Source organism: Coregonus lavaretus (assembly GCF_964263955.1).
Source record: "Coregonus lavaretus genome assembly, chromosome: 39".
In the NCBI taxonomy this organism is placed as follows: Eukaryota; Metazoa; Chordata; class Actinopteri; order Salmoniformes; family Salmonidae; genus Coregonus; species Coregonus lavaretus.
Window position 1 is genome coordinate 14572966 of NC_140026.1, and position 9300 is coordinate 14582265.

The 9300-nt window shown below is 43.4% G+C and overlaps 1 pseudogene across 1 annotated transcript in view; it reads right to left on the reverse strand.

The window, feature by feature from the left end:
* The window catches only part of LOC311112957, a 99881-nt pseudogene extending 91767 nt beyond the window's left edge, over positions 1-8114 (reverse strand). The window contains exons 1-2 of the transcript in view: positions 8072-8114; positions 1983-2331 (exon numbers count right to left, since the gene is read on the reverse strand). The product of the transcript in view is annotated as an uncharacterized misc_RNA (transcript). The remainder of the gene's footprint in view (positions 1-1982; positions 2332-8071) is intronic.
* Positions 8115-9300: the final 1186 nt, after the last annotated feature.

Genomic DNA, 9300 nt, shown 5'->3' on the forward strand with positions numbered 1-9300 from the left:
ACTTTTAAGCAGGTCAACATTCACAAGGCCGCAGGGCCAGACGGATTACCAGGACGTGTATTCCGAGCATGTGCTGACCAACTGGCAAGTGTCTTCACTGACATTTTCAACATGTCCCTGACTGAGTCTGTAATACCAACATGTTTCAAGCAGACCACCATAGTCCCCGTGCCCAAGAACTCTAAGATAACCTGCCTAAATGACTACCGACCCGTAGCACTGACGTCTGTAGCCATGAAGTCCTTTGAAAGACTGGTCATGGCTCACATCAACAGCATAATCCCAGAAACCCTGGACCCACTCCAATTTGCATACCGCCCCAACAGATCCACAGATGATGCAATCTCTATCGCACTCCACACTGCCCTTTCCCACCTGGACAAGAGGAACACCTACGTGAGAATGCTATTCATTGACTACAGCTCTGCATTCAACACCATAGTGCCCTCTAAGCTCATCACTAAGCTAAGGATCCTGGGACTAAACACCTCCCTCTGCAACTGGATCCTGGACTTCCTGACGGGCCGCCCCCAGGTGGTAAGGGTAGGTAACAACACATCTGCCACACTGATCCTCAACACGGGGGCCCCTCAGGGGTGCGTGCTCAGTCCCCTCCTGTACTCTCTGTTCACCCATGACTGCATGGCCAGGCACGACTCCAACACCATCATTAAGTTTGCCGACGACACAACAGTGGTAGGCCTGATCACCGACAACGATGAGACAGCCTATAGGGAGGAGGTCAGAGATCTGGCCGTGTGGTGCCAGGACAACAACCTCTCCCTCAACGTGACCAAGACAAAGGAGATGATTGTGGACTACAGGAAAAAAAAGAGGACTGAGCACGCCCCCATTCTCATCGACGGGGCTGTAGTGGATCAGGTTGAGAGCTTCAAGTTCCTTGGTGTCCACATCACCAACGAACTATCCTGGTCCAAACACACCAAGACAGTCGTGAAGAGGGCACGACAAAGCCTATTCCCCCTCAGGAGACTAAAAAGATTTTGCATGGGTCCTCAGATCCTCAAAAAATTCTACAGCTGCACCATCGAGAGCATCCTGACTGGTTGCATCACCGCCTGGTATGGCAACTGCTTGGCCTCTGACCGCAAGGCACTACAGAGGGTAGTGCGTACGGCCCAGTACATCACTGGGGCAAAGCTCCCTGCCATCCAGGACCTCTATACCAGGCGGTGTCAGAGGAAGGCCCTCAAAATTGTCAAAGACTCCAGCCACCCTAGTCATAGACTGTTCTCTCTGCTACCGCACGGCAAGCGGTACCGGAGTGCCAAGTCTAGGTCCAAAAGACTTCTCAACAGCTTCTACCCCCAAGCCATAAGACTCCTGAACAGCTAATCATGGCTACCCGGACTATTTGCACTGCCCCCCCACCCCACCCTTTTTACGCTGCTGCTACTCTGTTAAGTATTTATGCATAGTCACTTTAACTCTACCCACATGTACATATTACCTCAACTACCTCAACTAGCCGGTGCCCCCGCACATTGACAATGCAACGGTACCCCCCTGTATATATAGCCTCCCTACTGTCACTTTATTTTACTGTATATATAGCCTCCCTACTGTCACTTTATTTTACTTCTGCTCTTTTTTTTCTCAACACTTTTTTTTGTTGTTGTTTTATTCTTACTTTTTTTGTTTAAAATAAATGCACTGTTGGTTAAGGGCTGTAAGTAAGCATTTCACTGTAATGTCTGCACCTGTTGTATTCGGCGCATGTGACCAATAAAATTTGATTTGATTTGATTTGATTTGGTATTGTACAGTTCAGAGTCACAGAATCTCCTGGCTGGACTGACTCAGACACAGGCTGCTGGAGAACAGACATGCTGTTGGACCCTGAATCTGAAGAGAGTGAGTAAGATCATGGTGTGTACATTCTATTTTCCTGGTAGATTAATTTATTTAGCATTATATGAACGCACTTCAATACCAGCATTTTAAAAAGCAACTTAAGTTACCTTTGACACTTAAAATAGTTCCTTCTCCAAATTTGACATCCCTCGCTAACATACTACCACAGTAGTATGTAGCTGAGTCCCCTGACTGTCTTGGAGATGGTCAGGTTAGAGCTGTCAACTCCTCTCTTCACACTCAGATGTTTAGTCTCAGTAAAGTTGTTGTAATAAAAACTATTTTCAGTTCCATAATATGATGTTGCCATGAGAAGAGGTTTCTGTCCAACAGTTTGCTTAAACCAAGAGACTCTGATCAAATCAGATCGACAAAAGCAAGTGAGAGATACACTTTGTCCCAGGTGTGTAACCATCACAGGGTCTGGTTGGATTACATCATTGTTAAGTGCACAACCTGTGAAGCAAACAAACTAACTAAATTGAAGATAAAGGTATAATTTAGTTAATAACACCACATACAAACATGGTCTCTTTTTTGCTTTCTTGAGTAAGGCAGCTTCAAAATGCAAGTGTTTCAGCCTAGCTCAGTGCTTTCTGTGGTGGTGGGGCAGCCAGTGGAAAAATACGGAGCGCAGTGGTTGGTAATGTTCTCTAGTTGTGCCGTGATTGGCTCAGTGTTCTGTTACTCATGGGGACTCATGGGGACACTACAGGGAGAGCTCGAAAATTCAAACCCCTTGGGTGCTGCCATAGAGTTACATTAGAAGTGCCCATCCAAGAAGGCTCAAGGTCATTGGCCACAGATAAAATGACGTCAAATCACATTATATCTTCAGTAGCTTTGATTGGATGTCAACATCGTACTTTCAGAATCTTAGCCAGCAAGCTAGCAGTCATCATCATGAATCAAGACGACAATCTACTGGCAAATCCTTGTCATATGAAGAGAAATTGAAGAGAAATCATAGATCAAACATATCAGTGCTCATCGGCCATTGGACATAAACATAACACAACAAGTTGGAAATCGCAAATTCAACAGTGAGTGATTTGGAAGGAATCAGTGGCTATCTGCAAGCATTGCAAAGCAATGACTAGCCTGCTATTCAGTGGCGTGGATGTGTGATCCAAGTCTGGGTTTAAGGGTCTCTTTTCCAAACTTAAAAGGATAAACATTCAACATTGGCCATGCTGTCAATCCAGCATGACTTCTGCCGCAAAACAACTGGAAATTCGGAACTGGGAGATCTCTGAAAATAACTAGCTCATACTGGGAAAATATGTTTTTGAACAGCCATCCAACTCAGAATTCCAAGTTAGGAACTCGGGCCTCTTTCTAGAGCTCCGACCTGAATATCACTGATGTCATGATTCGACCTTGATTTTTTCAAAGTTCCCAGTTGTCTTGAAAGCACTAGCTAATGTGACACTTTATCTAGTCTGTTTTACTCTGTGGTTAGTGTGGTTCTTAAAGGAAACAATCTAGCAGAAGGAGGATCCTCCTCTATTGGTCTCCTTCTCACAGAGCACCCTGCAGTAGTCTTTCTGCAGGGTGCTCCATTTTATTAATTTTGCAGCAGTCTTACGGCTTGGGGGTAGAAGCTGTTAAGGAGCCTTTTGGACCTAGACTTGGCCCTCCGGCACCGCTTGCCGTGCGGTAGCAGAGAGAACAGTCTATGACTTGGGGGACTGGAGTCTTTAACAATTTTTTGGGCCTTCCTCTGACACCGCCTAGTATATAGGTCCTGGATGGCAGGAAGCTTGGCCCCAGTAATGTACTGGGCGGCACGCACTACCCGCTGTAGCGCCTTACGGTCGGATGCTGAGCAGTTGCCATACCAGGCGGTGATGGAACCGGTCAGGATACTCTCGATGGTGCAGCTGTAGAACTTTATGAGGATCTGGGGACCCATGCCAAATCTTTTCAGTCTCCTGAGGGGGAAAAGGCGTTGTCATGCCCTCTTCACAACTTTCTTGGTATGTTTGGACCATAATAGTTTGTTGGTGATATGGACACCAAGAAACTTGAAACTCTTGACCCGCTTCACTACTGCCCTGTCGATTTGAATGGGAGCATGTTCGGCCCTCCTTTTCCTGTAGTCCACGATCATCTCCTTTGTCTTGCTCAAGTTGAGGGAGAGGTTGCTGTCCTGGCACCACACTGCCAGGTCTCTGACCTCCTCCTCATCATTGTCGGTGATCAGGCCTACCACCGTTATGTCGTCAGCAAACTTAATGATGGTGTTGGAGTTGTGCTTGGCCACGCAGTCGTGGGTGAACATGGAGAACAGGAGAGGACTAAGCACACACCCCTGAGGGGCCCCCGTGTTGAGGATCAGCATGGCAGATGTGTTGTTGCCTACCCTTATCATCTGGGGCAGCCCGTCAGGAAGTCCAGCATCCAGTTGCAGAGGGAGGTGTTTAGTCCCAGGGTCCTTAGCTTAGTGATGAGCTTTGTGGGCACTATAGTGTTGAAACTGAGCTGTAGTCAATGAACAGCATTCTCACATAGGTGTTCCTTTTGTCCAGGTGTGAAAGAACACTGTGGAGTGTAATTGATCTGTGGATGTGTTGGGGCGGTATGCGAATTGGAGTGGGTCTAGGGTTTCCAGGATGATGGTGTAGATGTGAACAGCTGGTGCTCTCATGCATGCTTCAGTGTTGCTTGCCTCGAAGTGAGCATATAAGGCATTTAGTCCATCTGGTAGGCTCGCGTCACTGATATTTTTGCTTGTAAGCAGGAATCAGGAGGATAGAAATACGGTCAGATTTGCCCAAGGAGGGCGAGGGAGAGCTTTGTACGTGTCTCTGTTTGTGGAGTAAAGGTGGTCAAGAGTTTTTTTTTACTCTGGTTGCACATGTGACATGCTGGTAGAAATGAGGTAAAACAGATTGAAATGTGCCTGCATTAAAGTCCTAGGAGCGCCGCTTCTGGATGAGCATTGTCTTGTTTGCTTATGGCCTTATACAGCGCGTTAGTGCCAGCCTCAGGTTGTGGTGGTAAATAGACAGCTACGAACAGTATAGATGAAAACTCTCCTGGTAGATAGTGTGGTCTACAGCTTATCATGAGGTACTCTACCTAAGGCGAGCAATACCTCGAGACTACCTTAATATTAAACATCGTGCACCAGCTGTTATTGACAAATAGACACACACACACCCCCACCCTACGTTTTACAGGACATAGCTGTTCTGTCCTGCCGATGCAAGGAAAACCCAGCCAACTGTATATTATCCATGTCGTCGATCAGCCACGACTCAGTGAAACATAAGATATTACTGTTTTTAATGTCCCATTGGTAGGATAGTCTCGAACGGAGTTCATCCACTTTATTCTCCAGTGATTGCACGTTGGCCAATAGAACGGATGGTAGAGGTTATCCACTCGCAGACAAATTCTCACAAGGCACCCTGATCTGCGCCCCCTGTATTTCCTTATTTTCTTCATGTAAATGACGGGGATTTGGGCCTTGTCTGGGAGCAACATTATATTGTTCGCGTCAGACGCATTAAAGAAAAAATCTACGTCCAGTTCGAGGTGAGTAATCGCTGTTCTGATATCCAGAATAACTTTTCGGTCATAAGAGACGGTAGCAGCAACATTATGCTCAAAATAAGTTATAAACAATGCCAAAAAAATAAAGAAATAGCAGAATTGGTTAGGAGCCCCTAAAACGGCAGCCTCCCCTCTGGCGACATTGATTTGATTTGATTTGAAGCTGACACAGGGACTTCATATACACTGCTGCTCCCTATTGAAATATAAATTAATTGCAGTCCTGCAAGGGGGACTTATACATTCACATTTTGTCAATAGTTTGTGAAAACTGCTCAGTCACAATGTGTACATTGTCATATCTGAAATCAGTCTCAACAATATACATTCTGTTCAAAGTATATTCAGCTAGGATGTTTATTTTTACTTCAAGGCTTTCCTCATGAAGAGAGTGAGTTGTAATCTTAGTGACGTGTTTTTTTTGTGGTTTAAATGCACTGAGGTGTGTGTAGAGAGTGCGTGGTGAGGACTGAAGTTTATTGCTGGGGGTTAGAGATGAGTTTAGCTGAGAGTTAAATCTATTTAGGGCATTCAGAACACCACAGAGATGTTTCCGGGGTACAGCTACAAAACAGTTTGAGACAAACTAAAACACCAGTCAATAGATGCAACCAAAAATAGCTTTGTTACATTGAGCATAAGCCTAACATGGTTGTAAAATGCAGAATCTGTGGGTGAAATCTATGGACAGAGAACAATATGAATGCAAACCAAACAATGCCTCTGAATGAAAGCAGTTGAATGTTTTATTGGATCTAAAATGCATTTCCAGTATCAATGTTAGAAGGAGCTTGACAGAATACAAGTAATTGTAATACACAATGAAAAAGCCATGGTTATACATATAGGGTAGAAAACACTAAATCAATGCAAGTTATTAAAGAGCAAAAGTTGACGTTTCAGTCCATGTTTTGGCATCTCACCCCAGAGTACACAGTGTCACTCTCCATGGCACTCCTCTGTCTCCCGGCGTTTACTTTCTTGTGGATGACGTTCAGAGCGGCGTAATGGAGTGTGTCAGCATCTTGATCCTGAGAGGAATAACAAATATAAAATCCAAATGTTTGCTATTAGACAAATATATTTATAGTGAAACAACACCTTTAGGTAAATGCCTATTTTAATATTTTGAAGATAAAATACATTGAATCAGCAACAGCTGGACCACTGTTAGGTCTGTCTACCTGGTTATGAGAACTGGAGACTGATGAAGTACTTGACTGAGGGTGCCTTCCTGTAGACAAACACATGGTGGAATCATCATCATCATCATCATACAATGAATTAACCCAATTTCATGACTAAAACAGGCTGTAAAGTAAAACAATATGTGGAAAAAGTCAAGGGGTCTGAATTTTTTCCGAATGCAGTGTATATTGTTCACAATGATACCACTTACCTCTACACAGCAGAGAGGTTTTCTTGGTCATCTTATACAAAACACAACCAAGGACAATGATGAGGATGACACAAAGAGCCAACGCTACACCCAGACAGTACACCAAGAGAACATGGTCCTCCTTACAACCATCTGTAGAAATACAGACAGTGATAGAGGAAATTCAGGACATTTTGTTCAACCAGGCATACAATTTATTCACAACAATGTTAAAGAATTTTAGACATTTTCAGAAATGTCAGAAATATAACTTACGGTCAATGTCCAGCTTGGTCCCGTTGCCAAACAGTATCTCCCCACATGAGGCCACAGCACAGTAGTAAGTCCCAGCATCAGAGAGGCTGAGGTTCCTCTTGGGGAGGTTGTAGACACAGCTCTGTGTAGGAGACCCAGCCTCAGGGCTCCTCTCACACTGATCACTCCTGTCTCCATAGGTGTAAATTATTCCTGGATGGGATTCTCCTGAGCCATGTCTGAACCAATAGACACTGTGTTCTCCTGCACAGGTCTCAGTGTGTATTGTACAGTTCAGAGTCACAGAGTCTCCTGGCTGGACTGACTCAGACACAGGCTGCTGGATCACAGACATGCTGTTGGACTCTGAATCTGAAGAGAGTGAGTAAGATCATGGTGTGTACATTCTATTTTCCTCCAAATTCATTAATTTACCATTATAGGAACACACTTCAGTATTTAACATTTTTAAAAGGAACTGATGTTACCTTTCACAAATATAACTGTTCCTTCTCCAAATGTGACATCACTCGCTAACATACTACCACAGTAGTATGTAGCTGAGTCCCCTGACTCTATCTTTGAGATTGTCAGGTTACAGCTGTCAACTTCTCTCTTCACACTCAAACGTTTATTCTCCGTAAAGTCCTTGTAAAAGTTGTTGAAATATGTTTGTTTTTTTTCGGGATAAATTGATACTGTCATGAGAAGAGGTTTCTGTCCAACAGTTTGCTTGAACCAAGAGACTTTGATCAAATCAGATCGACAAAAGCAAGTGAGAGATACACTTTGTCCAAGGTGTGTAACCATCACAGGGTCTGGTTGGATTACATTTTTGTTAAGTACACAACCTGTGAGGCAAACAAACTAAATAAATCAAAGACAAAGGTATAGTACAGAATGATACATTATTATCATTATTCAGACTACATGGTCATTCAATTGGATTCAAAAAGACTGACATAAAAAGTACAAGGATCCACATGAATATTTCTTACTTACCAAAATTGGTGTAAAACAAAAAGATTGTCCAATATATAATCATCATTTTAATGTCCTTTCTGCACTGTATAGTGTGTGGGTCTGACAACGGGGCACCTTTTATATGATGACACTCATCGGGTAGTCATTATGAAGTAGGCGGAAACACTGAACAAAGTGATTTCATTGGCTCTCTGAATAGGCATAAACCATCTGATAAAAACTACAATCTAACGTGTCCTGTGGCATACCATAGTTAGAGCAGCCCTTCAAATGACTTAAAGTCAGAGTTACTGGTTTGTATTTTTTCATCATTTGGGTGGGTGGCTGAGACTAGTGGTACATATGTCCTCTTTGACATACACAGGGGCTTTACATTGTATTTCTCACTTCATGTCTGTAGAAGGCAGTTCAAGCTTTCAGGAGGAAATTAATTCTGGTGAGGTTGGCACCTTTTTGACAAAATAAAGATGTGATCCTTTGATACCTGGTGCAAATAAATGGTAAGAATTGGGCCATTAAACTTCGAAATAAAAACATGTTTATTGAAATATCAAACTAGCATAAAGGCAGGTTACAGCTATTATCATCAAAAGGAAGAGTTCAGACATTTGCAAAATTATTATATAAATGTTGTTTATACAAAAACAAATGTATGCAGTCAGTCAACCTCATCCAATAGGCCCCTGCAAAGGCATCCTACAGCAAATAAGAAATGTAGAGTATATAATCGCCAGTTCACACAGGCACAATCAACATCAAAGTGGAGTTCAGAGGAGGGGTGGGGCTGATTCTTATTGGATGACCCATACATGTCAAGTCCTGTCTTGATGACTCACACAAGAGTAGATGGTTTCTTCCTCTCTCTGTTCTCTCTCTCTCCTCTGTCTCCTGGGATTGGTACTCTTCTTGTCAGGGAACTTCAGGGCGGTATAGTTTAGGGCAGCATCATCACCGTGGAGTTACACTATGGGGATGAAACACAGACTCACTCAATTCAGAATCTGGGTCAAATCTAATGCTGTAATATTTAGCTTTAATACTGTTATCCAGTCTCACTCTTGATACAGCAATTCTGCTAACCTGTTGGTCTGAGGTGTTGGCATGAGGATTCCCATACTGGCTCTGCTGAGAAGGGGTCCCCGCTAAAAGAAAAATGACAAAACATTTAAAACACTTGAAACCTCCTCTTGTTTACTTATTAAAAGGCATACTACCATGTATTATTTTCTTCTGAATTAAGAAATGAA